Source organism: Apodemus sylvaticus, chromosome 2 (assembly GCF_947179515.1).
Source record: "Apodemus sylvaticus chromosome 2, mApoSyl1.1, whole genome shotgun sequence".
Taxonomy (NCBI): Eukaryota; Metazoa; Chordata; class Mammalia; order Rodentia; family Muridae; genus Apodemus; species Apodemus sylvaticus.
Window position 1 is genome coordinate 140,779,306 of NC_067473.1, and position 18,712 is coordinate 140,798,017.

Genomic DNA, 18,712 nt, shown 5'->3' on the forward strand with positions numbered 1-18,712 from the left:
GATAAGATAGTCTTCTGCAGCATAAATGCTGGGGACCTAGGACCAGCCCTTATATGCTCTTTGTCAGTTAGCTCAGTCTCTGGTTGCTTCTAGGGATCAAGATTAGTTGACACTGTTTGTCTTTCTATGGGGTTGCCATTGCATTCAGGGCTTTCAATTGTTACCTTAACTCTTGCGTATGGGTCCCAGACCTCTGTCCAATGTTTGTCTATGGGTATCTGTATCTATCTCAGTTGACCACTGTGTACAGCCTCTCAGAAACTACCTATGCTAGGTTCCTGTCTGAAAGCACAACACGGATAGTGTCAGGGATTGGTGCCTGCCTATGGGATGGGTCTCAAGTAGGATCAGTCACTGATCAGTCATTTCTTCAGTTCTGCTCTATCTTTGTCCCTGCATTTCTTGTAGACAGGACCAATTTGGGGTTGAAAGTTTTGTAGGTGGATTGGTGTCCCTATCCTGCCATTAGGGGATCCTTTCTGGCTACCAGAGGTAGTCTCTTCAGGTTCCTTATCCCCACTGTTGGGCATTTCTGATCAGGTCATTCCCATTGACTCCTGGGACAAATCATGTCCTGCTATTTTTCTCCCCCTCCTCTCTCTCACCCAGGTCTCTCCTACCCTCTGTCTCCCTTGACTATTTTTCTCCCCTTTCTAAGTGGGATTAAAGCATCCTCACTTGGGCCTTTCTTCTTGTTTATCTTCTTTGGGTCTGTGGGTTGATTCATGCATATTCTGTACTTTTTGGCTAATATTCACTTATCAGTGAGCACTTACCATGCATGTCATTAGGGTCTGGGTTACCCCACTCAGGGTGATATTCTAGTTCCATCCATGTTCCTGCAAAATTCATGCTGTCCTTGTTTTTAACAGCAGAATAGCATTTCATTGTGTAAATGGACCACATTTTCTGGGTCCATTCTTTGGTTGATGGTCATCTGGGTTGCTTCCAGTTTCTGGTTATTACAAATAAAGCTTCTATGAACATAGTGAAGCATGTATCTTTAAGGTATGGTGAAGCATCATTTGGGTATATGCCCAGGAATAGTATGGCTGGGTCTTCAGGTAGTATCCAAATTAGCAAAATCAGAAATGAAAATGGAGACATAATAACAGAATCTGAGCAAATTAAAAAAAATCATTAGGTCTTACTCCAAAAGCTTGTACTTGACACAACTAAACTGAAGGAAAGAGATGATTTTTGTAGACAGATACCACATATCAAAGTTAAATCAAGTTCAGGTAAAGTATCTAAACAGTCCCATAAACCCCAAGGAAATAGAATCAGTACTTTAAAAACATCCCAACCAGAAAACAAAAATTCCAAGACCAGATGGTTTTAGTATAGAGCTCTACCAGACTTTCAAAGGAGAGCTAATGCCAATATTCCTCAAACTATTCCTCAAAACAGAAACAGAAGGAACACTCCCTAATTCATTCTATGAGGCCACAGTTACTCTGATACCTAAACCACACAAAAACCCAACAAAGAATGAGAACTTCAGACTAATTTTGCTTATGAACATGCATGTAAAAATACTGAACAAAATTTTTTGCAAACAGAATCTAAGAATACATCAAAAGCACCATTCACCATGATAAAGTAGGGTTCATCCCAGTGATGTAGGGATGGTTCAATATATGAGAATCCATCAATTTAATCCTCCATATATACAAACTGAAAAGAAATCACATGATTATCACATTAGATGCTGAGAAAACCTTATAAAATCCAACACTCATTAAAGGTATTGAAGAAATCAGGGATTCAAGGCACATACAGAAACATAATAAGAGCAACAGACAGCAAGCCAACAGCCAACATCAAATTAAATGGAGAGGAACTTAGAACAATCCCACCAAAATTAGGACGGGACAAGATTGCCCATTCCCTATCTATTCAATATAGTACTCGAAGTTCTATCCAGAGCAACAAGACAACCAAAAGATATCAAAGGGATATAAATTGGAAAGGAAGAAGTCATAGTATTGCTATTTGGAGTTGATAGGATAGTATACATAATCAAACCCAAACATTCTATCAAAGGACTCCTATTGCTGATAAACACCGTGAGGAAAGTAGCTGGATACAAATTAACTCAAAAAAAAAAATCAGTAGCTTTCCTTTATATAAATGATAAATGGGCTGAGAAAAAATTAGGAAAACAATAACCTTCACAATAGCCACAATTAATGTAAAATATTTTGGTGTAATTCTTACTATGTAAGTGAAAGATCTGTATGGCCAGAACTTCAAGTCTCTGAAGAAAGAAATTAAAGGTCGCAGAACATGGAAAGATCTCCCCATGCTTGTGGATCAGTAGGATAAGCATAGTAAATGTGGTAATCTTAACAAAAGAAAAATCTTTGAATTGGAGAAGAATGGGTTGTGGTTACAGTTGCCTTTGGTATAAAACACAGCTGTCACATTTTGTTTTGGCATTTTTTTTTGACAATCGTTATCTTTTGTCTGTGTTCAGGCATGGTTTGGGAATTGCCTTATTTTCTTTAGTTATGACTGCAGAGCAGCTTCATTTAATGTTATTGTTCTGTGAGATGGTTTATGTATCACAGAATACTCTGGCCTACTTGTTAGAGCCAAGCTACTACTAGGGCCAGGCCTGCTTCTCACTGTCAGAGTCTGCTTTTATCTCTTTCATAGCATATAGCCAATCATTAAATCTGGTCTTATCTGTGTGAAGGCTGAGAGGGGGAAAGAACAGGAACAGAGGTGAGAGAGGGGAGGTGACAGAGGAAGCCATTGCTTGGGACGTGAGGCAGGTATTCATGACTCTCTGACATACATGCAGAGGGATGTATGGGATTAAAATCTGTATAGAAGGCAGAGATATATATTATCAGAATAATATATTTTCTAACAACTTAAGCTGTAATATACTGGTGTTAAGGAATGAAGCCATGAGAGGAAATATTGAATACTCGCCAATTCCTTATTGTCATTGGATATCAATGAAGGGAAAATCTTAACAAATGCCAATTTAGTTTCTTTTCTTTTTCCTTGGCATTGAAAATCTTTCATTTCCAGAGAGGGTGTTAACTACCTCCCTCTTAGCTCTAAATTGTACAGATTATTTTTCAACTATCTTGAGATATTAAAATGCTTTTATAGAAGATGGAAATACCATTTCCATTATTGACAAAGTCCTCCCAGAGAGCAGGTGTGAATTGGATTATTGTGTTGGGAATTTACCTTATATATTGTTTGATTGATAAAAGAGACCAATGCTTTTGACAGGGAGCATGGTGAACCACATAATGCATTACTTGTACAATTTCAGTTTTGCATGGAACAAGAAATCATTCTAGAAAAAACGTGCCCATTTGCAGACCTGTAAGACTGATTATCTCTTTGGGACTTTCTGGGTTTATATTCTACTTGTAGAAGAGTAATTTTCATTTTTTTTTTGGTCAGCTGCCCCTTATGCCTTATCCTCTGTTCTCAACCTCCCATGAGACATTCCTCTAAGTAGGTCAAAGCAATGCTAATGCTGAGCTAGGTTAATGCTAAGCTCGGTCCAACCTCCATATTTATGAAAACCAAACCTCTAGAGATGTGTCAAATCTTGTACTGTCATGTTTAACTTTTTCAGAAATGTAGTGTGTCAGCCTATATTGAATTCTAGTGTCACAACCTTCTCAGAATTCTTATTTTAGAATCTAACATGGATTTCAGTATTGTAACCTCAGGGGCTTGAGGTAACTATTAATATATTAGACAAAAATTATAAACAGATACAATCCCAAATATAGCTTTATTATTGCTAATTTAGATAGCTACAGATATGTTTACTGTTTGTGTGGAAGTAGACCTTGATAGTCCGTGCTAGGATCAGGCAATCTTATTAGCCTTGGTAAAGCCTCATGATTTTCTATGTCCAGAGGAGGAATGAGTGATGGGGAAAAGCCTGAAGGAAACACTGTCCTCAACTTTGGAAATCCATTAGGTGTGTGTTCACTGATGATTAAACTAGGCATACTGTGACCCAGAGAGTTTTCATGACTCATTGTTTCATCTATCCTGGAACAGAGGAGCACGAGTCAACAAGAAATCTAACATAGAAATCATCCAGGGTTCTATAGATGATATAGATGTAGATGTAGACGTAGACGTAGACAGAGGTAGAGGTAGAGGTATAGGTATAGGTAGAGGTAGAGGTAGAGACAGAGATAAAGGTGCTTAAAAATAAATGTATTTTGGATAAATACAAGTGATCTCTAAAGCAGTTTACCCAGTTAAGACAATAGAGACATTTTTAAAGATAATTTTTAAATGTTAGGTACAAATTTTTAGTCTGCTTATATGTATATCTACCACATGTATGTATGTCTTGTGTCCACAGAGGCCAAAAGTGGGATATAGATTGGGTCCTTTGGAGCTAGAGTTATAGACAGTTGTAAGCTGTCACATGGGTGCTTAAGAAAGAATATTATGTTTTCTGATCCCACTGAATTATCTCTCCAGCCATGATAATTACCAATTTTAAAGTAAATAATAATGAAAAGTTTATTTTTTATTTTTCTGTATATGGCATGTTAGGCCTGTAATTTTATTAGTTAAGATATAACAAACTTGAGGATAGATGCCATCTTCACTCCCAGTCAGATTGGCAGGTGACCCCAGGTACCGAGATATCCCGAGCCTAGGAACTCTGTGGATGCAGGCCGCCAAGCTGCAGGATGGTGCCTTGCACCCAGGACCTGGTCATATTGGAGGTTCGTCTGTGTGCCAGCCAGGCATGGGCCTGTGCCCTGCGGGGTGGATGGCAGCCGCCATCTTTGTTCCCAGTTGGACGGGACAGGCAACCCCAGGTATTGAGATATCCCAAGTCAAGGATCTCTGGGGACACAGGCCACAGAGCTGTGGGCTGCCACATGCGACCAGGACCTGGGCAGATCAGCGGTTCCTCTGTGTGCCATCCAGGTAAGGTGCCTGTGGGATCCTTGCTGCCATCTTCACTCCCTGACAGAGCAAATGGGCAGCACGAGGTTCAGTTCACACAGACAATCCAAGTATAACATTGCATGGGGCAGGACATACCAGAGCTCCAATAGCATCCAAGAGGAGGGTAGTACATCAGCAATCTGTGCCAGGAGAAACCCAGTCATCCAGTGGTTATCCTTATGGGCTAACAGGAGGTTCAAGCACCAGCCAGTGACAACAGGACCAACTAATGCTGGAGATAACCAGATAGAAAAGGCAAACATAGGAATGTTAACAACAGAAATCAAGGCAATATGGCAACATCTGAACCCAATTCTCCAACAACAGCAAGTCATGGATACCTCAACACACCAAAAAAAAAAAAAAAAAAAAAAGATTTGGATTTAAAATCACTGGTCATGGTGCTGGTAGAGGAACACACAAAGGTCATAAATAAATTTCTTAAAGAAATTCAGGAGAAAACAGTTCAAAAGTTAGAAGCCCTTACAAGGGAAACACAAAAATCATTTAAAGAAATTCAAGAGAATATGGGTCAAAAGATAGAAGCCAATAAGGAGGAAATGCAAAAATCACTTAAAGAAATTCAGGAGAACTTGGGTCAACAGTCAGAAGTCATGAAAGAGGACACACAAAAATCTCTTAAAGAATTGCAGGAAAACACAAACAAGAAAGTGAAGGAACTGAGCAAAACCATCCAGGTAGATGGTAGAAACAGAAGTAGAAACAACTAAGAAATCACAAAGGGAGACAACTTTGGAGATAGAAAACTTTGGGAAGAAATCAGGGGCCATAGATGCAAATATCAACAACAGAATACAAGAGATAGAAGAAAGAATCTCAGATGCTGAATATACCATAGAAACCATGGACTCAACAGTCAAAGAAAATGCAAAATGTAAAAAGCTTGTAACCCAAAACATCCAGGAAATCCAGGACACAATGAAAAGACCAAACTTAAGGATTATAGGTATAGATGAGAGTGAACACTTACACCTGAAAGGGCCAGCAAATATCTTCAACAAAATTATGGAAGAAAACTTCCCTAACCTAAAGTGAGAGATACCCATGAATATACAAGAAGCCTATAGAACTCCAAACAGACTGGACCAGAACAGAAATACCTCCTGTCATATAATAATCAAAACCACAAATGTACTAAACAAAGAAAGAATACTAAAGGCAGTAAGAGAAAAAGGCCAAGTAGCATATAAAGGAAGACCTATCAGAATTACACCAGACTTCTCACCAGAGACCATGAAAGCTAGAAGATCCTGGGAAGATCTCATGCAGAGTCTAAGAGAACACAAATGCCAGTCAAGACTACTATACCCAGCAAAACTCTCAATCACTATAGTTAGGAAACCAAGATATTCCATGACAAAACCAAATTTACACAATATCTTTCCAGCCCTACAAAGGACAATATGGAGAAAACACCAATATAAGGAAGGAAACTATACCCTGGAAAAAGCAAAACAGTAACCTTCTTTCATCAAACCCAAAAGAAGATAACCAATCAAATATAAGAAACAACATCAAAAATGACAGGAAGTAATAATCACTATTCCTTAATATCTCAACATCAATGGACTCACTTCCCCAATAAAAAGACATAGACTAACAGACTGGATACATAAACAGGACCCTATATTTTGCTGCATACAGGAAACACACCTCAGTGTCAAAGACAAACACTACCTTAGAGTAAAAGGCTGGAAGACAATTTTACAAGCAAATGGGCTCAGGAAACAAGCTGGAGTAGCCACTCTAATATCAGATAAAATTGACTTTCAACCTAAAGTCATCAAAAGAGACACAGAAGGACACTTCTTGCTGGTCAAAGGAAAAATACACCAAGAACTCTCAATTCTGAAGATCTATGCTCCAAATGCAAGGGTGCCCTCATTCATAAAAGAAACTTTACTAAAGCTCAAAGCATATATTGCACCTAACACAATAATTGTGGTGACTTCAACACTCTACTCTCCTCAATGGACCGATCAGGAAAACAGAAACTAAACAGTGAAACTAATTGAAGCTTTGGACCAATTAGATTTAACAGATATATAGAGAGTATTTCATCCTAAAGCAAAAGAATATACCTTTTTCTCAGCACCTCATTGTTACAGACCAAAGTCTGCTGCAGGAAAACCTGGATTCTTTGGTCCAGGAAGATACAGGTCCGGCGGGAGTGACAAACTAACATGACCACAGAGGCACTTTGAAATCTGAATATATTTCTCGGGTATCTCCCAAAGTCCAGTCAGGTTAACATCTCAAATTAAGCATCACATCTGTAAAAGGCTAGCTAGGCTTTCTTGGGTAATACAGGTTGTTTACCCAAGGTTCAGGGCACATGAGGCTAAACTGCTTCTTCATCTTGGTCTTGATGTCATGCCAGCCTGGGAGCTGAAGAAGGATGATTTCCGTGCCTATCCTCCTGGCAGAAATGGTGGCATTGTAGAGCTTGGGAAGCTGCCTGGCTCGCGCTGTCTTTCAAGAGTTCTTCTGCCTAGTCTGCCCATTGCATTTTTTCTCTATGCCATGCCCAGTGCCACCATAGGCCCCAAGCGATCAGCTCCGGTGATTAGCTCCGATAGTAGCCTCTAACCTCCAGCTGGGTAAAACTAACTGGCTGCAGCTTTTTGGGCCAGCCTGGTAAATTAACCGGCTGTTAGCCCTTAGGCCCAGCCTTAACCCGTCCCGCGGGTCAGTTATTCCAGGGTTCCGAAGGGGTGCTACCTGCGGGTCAAAAGGGGTGGAGAGAGGGACGGAGGCCAAGCACGAAGAAGGACAGAGTCACTCTGAGTTGTGTCAAAGCCTCGTTTAATGTTCTGGGGTACACAGGTTTTAAGGCTTTCAGGAGAGGCGTACCCCAAGGCAAGGACAAAGGAAGGAAGGGCAATTAGCAGTTTCAGCAGGAGGAGATAAGGGTCCTCCGGTGGAGACAACAGGTGTTTGCACAGGCCGGAGCCTGCCGCAGTTATCTCAGGACTTCCTTCCACCGCAATTACCGGAGTCAGTGGGTGATGGTGCAGGCAGGATCATTCTGTAGTTATCTTCGAGACAATGACTAAACCAATGCCCACGGGAGAGGCTCTAGTTAATTGTTCTTATATTTTAGCAGCCACCACCTTAGGGCCATGAGTAAGCAATAGTCCGAATAGCTCAGGATGGCTTCCCACACAGCCTGAATGAAATAACTAACTCATTCCTCCTCCGAGTGTCTCTCTGAGTAGAGAAAATCTACTGCCTCTCTGAGTAAATGAGTCTTCCTGAGTATTAAGTATGAACTGTATCCTGAATCACATCTGGATAAGCTAAGAAGGTTGTTTTTCTCAAGGACTCCCTGGGTGGGGCCTGTAGCACAAAAGGCAGTTTTTCATAAACTTTCCTTGCTATTCAGGTGGGCCTGAGACAGCCTGTCTGCAAGCAAAATCAAGAGCTAAAGGTGGAAGTGGATTAACTTGTGGGGGAAGGTAGCTAGGGAACTAGGTACCAACTCAAATGTAAATTCTTTCTACCTTGCCCAATATTCATTTGTATGGCAGGGACCTCATAAGATTTTTCAGATGTAAATATCCTTAGTCTGGGCCCATTGTTTGTAATACACCTGCCCCAAAGGCAGTGACTAGAAAAGCAAAAAAAGAACTTGTGACTGGAATTTCTGGAATGCCTTTTCTACCACAATAACATAAAAGGTTGGAGTAAAGCAAAGCAGAATTTTTTGGCTATAAGACAATTCTTGTTTGGTTATACTATGTCCTGGCCATCAGAATTGCCAATTGAGATTTTTAGCTTTTGACTGTAAGAGGAAGTTCTGTTCTTCACAGGAGACATTTTCTCGCCTCTGTCTGTAAAAGCACTTTTACAAGCTTTACTGGGCAACCACTGCACCTCATGGTACCTTCTCCAAAATTGATTATATAATTGGTCACGAGACAGACTCAACAAATATAAGATCGAATTAATCCCATGCCTCATATCAGATCACTATGGGGTAAAAGTGGGCTTCAATAGCAACAAAAACAACAGAAAGCCCACATATACATGGAAACTGAACAATACTCTACTCAAGGAAGAAATAAAGAAATCAAAGACTTTTTAGAATTTAATGAATATGAAGGCACAACATACCCAAATCTATGGGACACAATTAAAGCAGGGCTAAGAGGAAAACTCATAGACCTGAGTGCCTCAAAAAAAAAAAAAAAAAAAAAAAAAAAAAAAAAAAAAAGATGGAGAGCGCATACACTAGCAGTTTAACAACACACCTGAACGCCCTGGAACAAAAAGAAGCTAATTCACCCAGGAGGAGTAGAAAACAGGAAACCAACAAACTTAGGGCTAAAATCAATCAAGTAGAAACAAAGAGAACCATACAAAGAATCAACAAAACCAGAAATGGGTTCTTTGAGAAAATCAAGAAGATAGATAAACCCTTAGCCAGACTAACCAAAAAGCACAGAGACAGTATCCAAATTAACAAAATTAGAAAAGGGAGCTATAACAACAGAAACTGAGGAAATTAAAAAAAAAAATCAGATACTACTACAAAAGCCTAAACTTAACACAACTGGAGAATCTGGAGGAAATGGACAATTTCCTAGACAGATACCAAACACCAAAAGTAAATCAGGATCAAATACATCATCTAAACAGACCCATAACCCCTAAAGAAGTAGAAGGGGTTATAGAAAGCCTTCCAACAAAAAAAAGCATAGGACTAGTTGGTTTTAGTGCAAAATTCTATCAGACATTCAAAGAGGACCTGACACCAAAACTCTTCAAACTATTCCACAAAATAGAAACAGAAGGAACACTACCCAACTCATTCTACGAAGCCACAATTATGCTGATACCAAAACCACACAAAGATCCAACAAAGAAAGAGAACTTCTGGCCAATTTCCCTTATCAATATCAATACAAAAATAGTAAATAAAATTCTTGCCAACTGAATCCAAGAGCACATCAAAAAGACCATCCACCATGATCAAGTAGGCTTCACTTGGGGTGCAGGAATGCAGGGATGGTTCAATATAAGGAAATCCATCAATGCAGTCCACTACATAAACAAACTCAAAGAAAAATAACCACATGATCATTTCATTAGATGCTGAAAAAGCATTTGAGAAAATTCAGCATCCTTTCATGCCAAAAGTCTTGGAAAGAACAGGAATTCAAGACCTATACCTAAGCATAGTAAAAACAATATACAGCAAACCATTAGCCAACATCAAACTGAATGGAGAGAAACTTGAATCAATCCCACTAAAATCAGGGACTAGACAAGGCTGTCCTCTCTCTCCATATCTTTTTAATATAGTACTTGAAGTTCTAGCTAGAGCAATTAGACAACATAAGGATGTCAAAGAGATTCAAATTGGAAAGTAAGAAGACAAACTATCACTATTTGCAGATGATATGATAGTCTATTTAAGTGACCCCAAAAAACTCCATCAGAGAACCCCTACAGCTGATTAAAAACTTCAGCAAAGTGGTTCATTATAAAATCAACTCAAGCAAATCAGTTACCTTCCTATACTCAAAGGATAAGCAGGCTGAGAAAGAAGTAAGGGAAATGACACCCTTTACAATAGCCACAAACAATATAAAGTATCTTGGTATGACTCTAACCAAACAAATAAAAGATCTATGTGAGAAGAACTTCATGTCTCTGAGGAAAGAAATCGAAGAAAACCTCAGAAAATGGAAAAATCTTCCATGCTTGTGGATTGGCAGGATTAATATAGTTAAAACGGCCATCTTGCCAAAAGCAATCTACAGTTTCAATGCAATCCCCATCAAAATTCCAACTAGGTTCTTCATAGAGTTAGAAAAAGCAATTCTCAAATTCATCTGGAATAACAAAAAACCCAGGATAGCTAAAACTATTCTCAACAGTAAAAGAACTTCTGGGGGAATCAGTATCCCAGACCTCAAATATTACTACAGAGAAATAGTGTTAAAAACTGCATGGTATTGGTACAGTGAAAGGCATGTGGACCAATGGAATAGGATTGAAAGCCCAGAAATGAACTCACATACTTATGGTCACTTGATCTTTGACAAAGGAGTGGAAAACATCCAGTGGAAAAAAAGATAGCTTTTTCAACAAATGCTGCTGGATCAATTGGAGGTCAGCATGCAGAAGAATGTGAATTGATCCATTCTTATCTCCTTGTACTAAGCTTATCTCCAAGTGGATCAAGAACCTCCACATAAAACCAGACACACTGAAACTAATAGAAAAGAAACTGGGGAAGACCCTGGAGGACATGGGCACAGGGGAAAAGTTCCTGAACAGAATACAATAGCTTGTGCTCTAAGATCAAGAATTGACAAATGGACCTCATAAAATTACAAAGCTTATGTTAGGTAATGGACACTGTCAAAAGGACAAAAGTTAACCAACAAACTGGGCAAAGATCTTCACCAACCCTACATTAACAGAAGGTTAATATCCAATATATACAAAGAACTCAAGAAGTTCGAGCCAGGGAACCAAATAACCCTATTAAAAATGGGGTACAGAGCTAAACAAAGAATTTTCACCTGAAGAAATTCGGATGGCTGAGAACTACCTTAAGAAATGTTCAACATCATTAGTCATTAGTGAAATGCAAATCAAAACAACCTTGAGATTTCAACTCATACCAGTCAGAATGGCTAAGATTAAAATCTCAGGAGACAGCAGGTGTTGGTGAGGATGTGGAGAATGAGGAACACTCCTCCACTGCTGGTGGGGTTGCAAGATGGCACAACCACTCTGGGAATTTGCTGGCAGTTCCTCAGAAAACTGGGCATGACACTTCTAGAGGACCCTGCTGTACCACTCCTGGGCATATACCCAAAGGATTCCTGTGGAGAATGAGGAACACTCCTCCATTGCTGGTGGGGTTGCAAGATGGCACAACCACTCTAGGAATTAGTCTGGCAGTTCCTCAGAAAACTGGGCATGACACTTCTAGAGGACCCTGCTGTACCACTCCTGGGCATATACCCAAAGGATTCCCCGGCATGCAATAAGGACACATGCTCCACTATGTTCATAGCAGCCTTGTTTATAATAATCAGAAGCTAGAAAGAACCCAGATGTACCTCAATGTAGGAATTGATACAGAAAATGTGGTATATTTACCCAATGGAATTAAAATTTACCTCAGCAATTAAAAACAATGAATTCATGAAATTTTTAGGCAAATGGTTGGAACTGGCATATATCATCCTAAGTGTGGTAACCCAATCACAAAAGAGTACACATAGAATGCAATCAGTGATAAGTGGATATTAATTAGCCTAGAAGCTCCGAATACTCAATACACAATTAGCATATCTAATGATTCCCATGAAGAAGGAAGGAGAGGGCCCTGATCCTGGAAAGGCTTGGTCCAGCATTGTAGGGGAGTACCAGGACAGAAAAAAAGGGAAGGAGGTTATTGGAGAATGGAGAATTGGAGAGAAGAGGATTTATGGGACATATGGGGAGGGGGGACTGGGAAAGGGGAAAGCACTTGGAATATAATCAACGAATATAAAGAAAAAAGGAAAGATATAACAAACTTTCCTTTGGAAGAGGCCAGATAATTGGTTCATATAGACTCTCATCTTTTGGAAGTGAGCAATTTATTCCTGTATCCTACTGGAAGCTGCTCTGCAAATTCTTCTATTCTAGGGCAATCTCTCTTCTCCCACTGTACAACACCCCCCCCCCCCAAAAAAAAACAGACCTGAGACTCCTGAACCATACAGGTAAGCTTCCCTTCCCTCAGCAATCTTTCCTGAACTCTGAGCTCTCTGGGAAAAGCCAAGCTGCCCTGAGTAGCCTGCTAGCCCAGCAAGACCTCCATTCTACCACGTCTCTATCCACCTTCATCAGAACTGAGGCTCCTGAGCCATATAGAACTGCAGCTCCAGAAGCATACAGCCCAAGGATACCCTTCAGTGGCCTGGCGCACCAGGACCATGTTAAATGCCATACTAGGACAATGTTAAACTCCACTTCTAATACCTACTTCAACAAGAACATCCAGGGACCCAAATCATCCAGATGGCTAAAGACCCTAGAAAGAACACAATCAACAAAATCCAGGGCAATATGATACCTTCAAAGCACAGCTATCTCACTACAGCAAGCCCTGGGTATCCAAACACAACTGAAACACAATAAAATGAACTTAAATTAAATCTTATAAAGATGATAGAGGTCTTTGAAAAGGAAATGAATAAATCAGTTAAAGAAATAAAGGGAAATACAGTCAAACAGAGACCTTTTAAGAGGAAAGAAATGAATCCCTTAAAAACATACAGGAAAATACAATTAAAAAGGTGAAGGAAAAAATAAAATTGTGCAAGACTTGAAAGTGGAAATAACACAAACTGAGAACTCTTGGAGATGGAAAACCTAGGGAAGAGAACAGGAACAACAGATAAAATCATCACCAACAGAATACAGGAGATGGAAGAGAGAATCTCAAGAGTAGAAGAAACTGATAGTGCAGCCAGAGAAAATGTTAAATCTAAAAAGTTCTTGACACAAAACATTCAGGAAATCTGGTATACCATGAAAATACCTAACCTAAGAGTAATAGGAGTATAGAAGGTGAAGAGTCATAGCTCCAAGGCCCAGAAAATATTTTCACAAAATCATAGAAGAAAACTTTCCCAATCTAAATAAAGAGATGTTTATAAAAATACAAAAGGCTTATAGAATATTAAGTAGACTGTACCAGGAAAGACAACCCTGTCACCACACAATAGTCACAGCATGAAATCTACAGAACAAAGAAAAATATTCATAGAGGCAAGGGGAAAAGGCCAGGCAACATACAATGGCAGACTTATCAAAATTACCATCAATTTCTTACCAGAGACTCTAAAAGCTAGAAGGGCCTGGAACTTCTAGCAATCTCTCAAAAACAACAGGTACCAACCTAGACTACTATAGCCAGCAAAACTCTCAATCACCATAGATGGAGAAAACAAGGTATTTGAAGACAAATCCAAATTCAAACAATATCTATTCAGAAAACTCAGCCCTATAGAAAGTCCTAGAACAAAAACTCCAACCCAAGGAGGATAACGTATCCAAGAAAACACACAAAATAAGTAAGTCCATATTAGACAAAACAAGGAAAGCATACACATACACACACATACACACACACACACACACACACACACACCCTGACACCACCAACATCAAAATAATAGGAAGTAATAATCATTGGTCATTAATATCTCAAACAGTGGACTCAAGTCTACAATAAAAAGACACAAGCTAACAGAATAGATTAAAAAACAGGCTCTATCATTCTTCTGCATACAAGAAACACACCTCAGCAATAAAGATAAACATTACTTCGGAATAAAGGATTGGTAAAGTTTTTCAAGCAGATGGACCCAGGAAGCAAGCTGGAGTAGCCATGCTAATATCTAATAAAAGAGACTTTCAACCAAAATTAATCAAAAGAAACAGGGAAGGACACTTCATACTCATAAGGAAAAATCTACCAAGATAATATCTCAATTCTGAACATCTATGCCCTAAACACAAGAGTACCCACATTTGTAAAAGAAACATTGCTCAGGCTTAAACAACACACTGAACCCCACACATTAATAGTGCAAGCCTTCAACACCAAACTCTTACCAATTGACAGGACATCCAGACCAAAACTAAATGGAAAAATAATGAAGTTAACAGACATTATGAATCAAATGGACATAGCAGATATCTATAGAATATTTCACCCAAATACAAAAGAATGTACCCTCTTCTCAGCACCTTATGGATCATTCTCCAAAACTGATCATATAGTGGGTCAGAAAGCATCAACAGATACAAGAAAATTTAATGCCTTGTATCTCATCAGACCACCATGAATTAAAACTGGACTTCAACCCCAACAGAAACACTGGAAAGCCTACATACTCATGGAAATTGAACAACTCTCTACTCCGTGATCTCTGGGTCAGGGAAGAAATAAAGAAATGGAAAACTTTCTAGAATTCAATGAAAATGAAGGCACAACATACTCAAATTTATGGGACACCATGAAGGCAGTGCTAAGAGGAAAGTTCATAGCAGTAAGTGCCTCCATAAAGAAATTAGAAAGTTCTCATACCAGCCATTTAAAAGTACACATCAAACCTCTAGAAAAAGAAAAGTAAAAAAGAAAGCATACAAGAAAGGAGTATAAGGTAGGAAATAATAAAAATCACGGTTGAAATCAACCAGTTAGAAATAACAAAAACAATAAAAAGAATCAATGAAACCAAGAGCTTGTTCTTTGAGAAAACCCAACAAGATAGATAACTCTTAGGTAAACTAACCAAGAGATAGAAAGACAGGTATCCAAATAAACAAAATCAGTAGCATAACAACTGATTATGATGAAATTCAAAGAATCATTAGGTCTTAATTCAAAAGCCTGTATTCCACAAAATTAAAAAATTTTAATGAAATGGATGATTTTCTAGACAGATACCATTTACTAAAGTTAAATTAAGATCAGGTAAAGTATTTAAACATACTTTACCCCTAAAGAAATAGAAGGAATCATTAAATATCTCCCAACAAAACAGAACCCAGGGCTAGACGGCTTCAGTGCAGAATTCTACCAGAGTTTAAAAGAAGAGCTAATTCCAATACTCCTCAAACTATACCACAAAATATAAACAGAAGAAACACTGCAAAAATCATTCTGTGAGGCCTGATACCTAAACCACACAAAGACTCAACAAATCAAGAGAACTACATATAAATTTCTCTTATGAACATTGATGCAAAAATACCCAATAAAATACTCACAAACCAAATCCAGGAATACATCAAAGACATCAGACATCAAGATCAAGTAGTCTTCTTCCCAGGAATGTCATTATGGTTCAATATGTAAAATTTGATCAATGTAATCCAACATATAAATAAATTGAAAGAAAAAAATCATATAACTATCTCATTAAACTCAAAGCCTTTAATAAAATCCCAACCCCTTCATGTTAAAGATATTAGAGAAATCAGGGATACAGGGCTCATACTTAAACACAAAGCAATACACAAGCCAATAGCCAACATCCAACTAAATGGAGAGAAACTTAAAGCATGTACACTAAAGTCAGGGACAAGATAAAGCTGCCTACTCTCTCCCTATCTATTCAATATAGTACGTGAAGTTCTACCCATATGACAACTAAAGGAAATAAAGGGTATACAAATTGGAAAGGAAGAAGTCAAAGTATAGCTGTTCAGCAATGATATGATACTATACATAAGAGACCTGCAAAACTCTACCAGAGAACTTCTCCACCTGATAAATACCTTCAGAAAAATGGCTAAATGAAAAATTAATTCAAAGAAATAAGTAGCCTACCTTTATATAAATGATACACAGGCTGAGAAAGAAATAGGGAAATAACACTATTTCCAATAGCTATTAATAATATAAAGTGTCTTGGTATAACTCTAGCTATGCAAGTAAAAGATCAGTAGGGCAAGAACTTCAAGTCCCTAAAGAAAGGAATTGAAGACCATATCAAAAAATGGAAATATCTCTCATGGCATGGGTAGGTAGGATTAACATAATGAAAATGACAATCTTACAAAAAGCAACCTAACGAATCAATGCAATACCCTTGAAAATTCTAACAAAACTTTTTATAGACCTTGAAGGAGTAATTCTCAACTTCATATAAAAAGCAAAAACCCAGAATAGCCAAAACTATGAAAAATAAAAGAACTTCAGGAGGAATCACTCTCCCTGACTTCAAGCTGTCTTATAGAGAAATTAGTATTAAAATAAATTGAATAGTATTGGTATAGAAACAGACATGTTGATCAGTGGAAAAGAATCAAAGACCCAAGAATAAACCCACTCACCTATAAATAGTTGAGTTTTGATAAAGAAGCTAGAACCATGAAGTGGAAAAGTAAAAGCATCTTTAACAAATGGTGATGAGCTAGCTGGATGTCTACATATAGAAGAATGAAAATAGATCTATACTTATCACCCTTCACAAAATTCAAGTCCACGTGCATAAGGACCTAACATAAATCCAGACACACTAAATCTCATAGAAGAGAGAGTTGAAAATATCACTCAATGTGTTGGTACAGAAGACAAATTCCTGAACAGAACACCAAAGCTCAGGATCTAAGGCCAACAATCAATAAATGGGACCTCATGAAACTGCAAATCTTCTATAAGGTAAAGGACACTGTCAATAGGACAAATTGGCAGCCTACAGACTGGGAAAGAATTTCCATCTACCCTACATCTTACAGAGAGATAATATTCAAAATTTGCAATGAACTCAAGACACTAACAACCCCAAAACTTCAATTAAAAACTGGGCTACAACTGTGGATCCTCAATGACCCAGCATAGGGGAATGCTAGGGTGCTGAGGTGGGAGTGGGTGGGCAGGTGGGGGAACACCATCATAGAGGCAGGGGGAGGGAGAGGGGATAGGAAGTTCGTGGAGGGGAAATTGGGAAGGGGGGTAACATTTGAAATGTAAATAAATAAAATAACTAATAAAATTTTAAAAATGGGCTACAGTACTTAAAGAGAGAATTCTCAATATAGGAATCTCAAATCACCTAGAAGCACTTAAAGAAACATTCAAAGTCCATAGACATCAAGGAAATGCAAATCAAATATCTCTGAGCTTCCATTTTATAACCATTAGAATGGCTAAGATTAAAAACTCAAGAGATAGCACATGCTACCAATGTAGAGCAAGGGGGGCACTTCTTCATTGCTGGTGGGAATACAAACTTGTGCAACCACTCTGGAAATCAATCTGGAAGTTCCTCAGAAAAGTGGAAATAGTTCTACCTGAAGACTCCTGGGCATACACCAAAAGATGCTCCACCATTCCACAAAGACACTTGCTCATCTATGTTCATAGCAGCTTTATTTGCTAATAAATAAAGGGAAACTGGAAAGCACTGATGCCTAGAAACTGAAGAATGGATAAAGCAAACATGGTATACCTATACAATGGAATACTTTAGCTATAAAAAGCAAACACACTGTGATTTTGCAGGCAAATGGATGGACCTGGAGAATATCACCCTGAGTGAGGTAAACCAGTCCCTAAGGAGAAGCATGGTAAGTACTCATTTAAAAGTGGATACTAGTCATAAAATACCGGTGCCATGCTACACTTCACAGACCTAAAGAAGCTAAACAAGAAGGAAGGCACAAGTAAGGATGCTTGAATCTCACATACAAGGGGAAACAAACTAATCATAAGAGGGCATTGGAGGGAGGGAACTAGGATGACTGGGGTTTGGAGAGAGGAAAGGAGGTTTAGGATCACGTGTAGGAAGGGACAGAAGCAATGGCCAGATACCTATGAGAATGAATGGAAATCTGCAATGAGGAGGTGGAGGCTATCTCTAGGACATGCCAGAGACCTGAGATAAGGGAGTCATCCAAGAATCAATGGGAGTGACATTAGCTATGACTCACTACATTGGGGATATAGAACCTGAAGAGTCCACCTCCTGTAGCCAGGCAGGAACCATATGGAGCAGAGATACTAATCTACTCACACAATGTTCAACCCAAAATTTATCCTGTCTAGAAGAAATGCAGGCAGGGGAATTGAGCAGACTATGAGAATGGCTAACCACTAACCAGCCCAACTTGAGACCCATTCCACAGGCAAGTAACAATCCCTAACACTATTAATGTTACTTTGTTTTGCTTATAGACAGGAACAAATTGTCCTTTGAGA